Raw genomic sequence first — 4,308 nt, 5'->3', positions numbered from 1 at the left:
ACACATTGATCTCTTGTAATACAAAGCAATATTACCTACACACAACCCATTACCCTCTTATGATACAAAGCAATATAACCGTACACTCAACACATTGATCTCTTGTAATACAAAGCAATATTACCTACACACAACCCATTACCCTCTTATGATACAAAGCAATATACCCTACACACAACACATAACTCTCTTATGATACAAAGAAATATTACCTACACACAACACATGACTCTCTTATGATACAAAGCAATATAACCTAAACACAACACATAACTCTCTTATGATACATAGCAATATAACCTACACACAACACATTAATCCCTTATAATACAATACAATATAACCGTACACTCAACACACTAATCTCTTATGATACAATGCAATATAACCTACACTCAACACGCTAATCTCCTATGATACAACGCAATATAACCTACACTCAACTTACTAATCTCTTATAATTCAAAGCAATATAGCCTATGCACCACACATAACATCTGTTATGATACAACGCAATATAACCTACACACCACACATAACTCTCTTATGGTACAAAGCAATATTACCTACACTCAACACATACCTCTCTTTTGATACAAAGCAATATCACCGGACACTCAACATATTAATATCTTATGATAAACCGTGATATCACCTGCACTCAACAAAAAAATCTCTTATGATACATTGAAATTTAACATACACTCAACACATTAATCTGTTATGATACAATGCAATGTAACCTACACTTAACACATTAATCTGTTATGATACAATGCAATATAACCTTCACACCACACATAACTCTCTTACGATACAAAACAATATTACCTACACTCAACACATTACTCTCTTATGATACAAAGCAATATTACCTACACACAACCCATTACCCTCTTATGATACAAAGCAATATACCCTACACACAACACATAACTCTCTTATGATTCAAAGCAATATAACCTACACACAACACATAACTCTCTTATGATTCAAAGCAATATAACCTACACACAACACATAACTCTCTTATGATACATAGCAATATAACCTACACACAACACATTAATCCCTTATAATACAATACAATATAACCGTACACTCAACACATTGATCTCTTATAATACAATGCAATATAACCGTACACTCAATCTTGTATAATACATTGTAATATAACCTACACTCAACACAGTAATCTCTTATGATACATTGAAATTTAACATACACTCAACACATTAATCTGTTACGATACAATGCAATATAACCTACACTAAGCACAGTTATATCTTATAATACAAAGAAATATAACCTACACAAAACACATAACTCTCTTATGATACAAAGAAATATTACCTACACACAACACATTACTCTCTTATAATACAAAGCAATATTACCTACACTCAACACATTAATCTCTTATGATACAACGCAATATCACCGTACACTCAACATATTAATATCTTATGATAAACCGTGATATAACCTGCACTCAACAAAAAAATCTCTTATGATACATTGAAATATAACCTACACTCAACACATTAATCTGTTATGATACAATGCAATATAACCTACACACAACACATAACTCTCTTATGATACAAAGCAATATAACCTACACACAACACATAACTCTCTTATGATACAAAGCAATATTACCTACACTCAACACATTACTCTCTTATGATACAACGCATTATAACCTACACTCAACTTACTAATCTCTTATAATACAAAGCAATATAACCTACACACCACACATAACTCTCTTATGATACAAAGCAATATTACCTACACTCAACACATTACTCTCTTATGATACAACGCATTATAACCTACACTCAACTTACTAATCTCTTATAATACAAAGCAATATAACCTACACACCACACATAACTCTCTTATGATACAAAGCAATATTACCTACACACAACACATTACTCTCTTATGATACAAAGCAATATAACCTACACTCAACACATACCTCTCTTTTGATACAAAGCAATATCACCGTACACTCAACATATTAATATCTTATGATAAACCGCGATATAACCTGCACTCAACAAAAAAATCTCTTATGATACATTGAAATATAACCTACACTCAACACATTAATCTGTTATGATACAATGCAATATAACCTACACACAACACATAACTCTCTTATGATACAAAGCAATATAACCTACACACAACACATAACTCTCTTATGATACAAAGCAATATTACCTACACTCAACACATTACTCTCTTATGATACAACGCATTATAACCTACACTCAACTTACTAATCTCTTATAATACAAAGCAATATAACCTACACACCACACATAACTCTCTTATGATACAATGCAATATAACCTACACTCAACACATTGATCTGTTATGATACAACGCAATATAACCTACACACCACACATAACTCTCTTATAATGCAAAGCAATATAACCTACACTCAACACATTGATCTCTTATAATACAAAGCAATCTTACCTACACTCAACACATAACTCTCTTATAATACAAAGCAATATTACCTACACTCAACACATAACTCTCTTATAATACAAAGCAATATTACCTACACTCAACATATAACTCTCTTATGATACAAAGCAATATAACCTACACTCAACACATTGATCTCTTATAATACAAAGCAATATTACCTACACTCAACACATAACTCTCTTATGATACAACGCAATATAACCTACACTCAACTTACTAATCTCTTATAATACAAAGCAATATAGCCTATACACCACACATAACTCTCTTATGATACAAAGCAATATTACCTACACACAACCCATTACTCTCTTATGATACAAAGCAATATAACCTACACCCAACACATACCTCTCTTTTGATACAAAGCAATATCACCGTACACTCAACATATTAATATCTTACGATAAACCGCGATATAACCTACACTCAACAAAAAAATCTCTTATGATACATTGAAATATAACATACACTCAACACATTAATCTGTTATGATACAATGCAATATAACCTACACTCAACACATTAATCTGTTATGATACAATGCAATATAACCTACACTCAACACATTAATCTGTTATGATACAATGCAATATAGCCTACACACAACACATAACTCTCTTATGATACAAAGCAATATTACCAACACTTAACACATAACTCTCTTATGATACAAAGCAATATAACCTACACTCAACTTACTAATCTCTTATAAGACAAAGCAATATAACCTACATACCACACATAACTCTCTTATGATACAATGCAATATAACCTACACTCAACACATTAATCTTTTATGATACAATGCAATATAACCTACACTCAACACATAACGCTCTTATAATACAACGCAATATAACCTACACTCAACTCAATAATATCCTACAATACAATTAAATGTAACCTACACTCAACACATTAATCTCTTATGATACAACGCAATATAACCGTTCAAAGTACAAACATAACCTACACACACAGATGCACACTGCCTTGAAATGGCAAAATAGGCGTAAACCCTATTTCAGGCATTCCTGCGTAAAATGGTTATCAATTTACTTGTACATATAAACCGATTTGCACTATTTTGTATATAGCTATGATAAAACCCTTCATTTCGTAGATATTAAAGGAACAATTTAGTATTTTTTTACATTCTGTCACAAAATTCTTTATAATTATATAGTTTGATACTCCTTATGAGTAGTTATGGAGGAATCCTTAACTGTAAAGCCGTACGTTTTAGCGGCAGCTGTCGGTGAATTTCTAGCTAACAAAAATGTCTTTCCAGTCGAGGAGAGTAGGTAACTTCTCGCTTTATTCGCCTAGCCTCTCTAGAATACAAATAAATGCATTTCTTCTGGATAAAAACTATCCTCGATCAACATCTTAAACACCATTATAAATGAGTGATCTTTTTTACTATTGATATCATACTCTCTGCGGTTTGAAATTCTCCCTACTTTTAGTGCGTGCATGCTCTAATTGAACCTGTTCGTCTTTATTCAAATGCAAATATGAACAGAGATATCTCATTAGAAGTATATAGTATGATATTTATAGTACTGTGTAAATTCAATAATGTGTGAACTCAGATTCATATCTGAAACTTTGTTGTCGGTCGACAGCGTAGTCTTGTACATGTTTATTTCCACTGAAAGGCCCGGATATTGCGCTATTCCGTTCGTAGCTTTTTATCACCAGCTTTCCCGAAAGATGAAATTGATCACACATGACGTTTGCTTCCGATCTTGTCATGATAGTAACGTATCGCTTTTGTTAGGAGAT

The sequence above is a fragment of the Mizuhopecten yessoensis genome, unplaced genomic scaffold (genome assembly GCF_002113885.1).
Source record: "Mizuhopecten yessoensis strain PY_sf001 unplaced genomic scaffold, ASM211388v2 scaffold10811, whole genome shotgun sequence".
Lineage (NCBI taxonomy): Eukaryota > Metazoa > Mollusca > Bivalvia > Pectinida > Pectinidae > Mizuhopecten > Mizuhopecten yessoensis.
The sequence above is the reverse complement of the archived record's forward strand: the minus strand, read 5'-3'. Positions refer to the sequence as shown.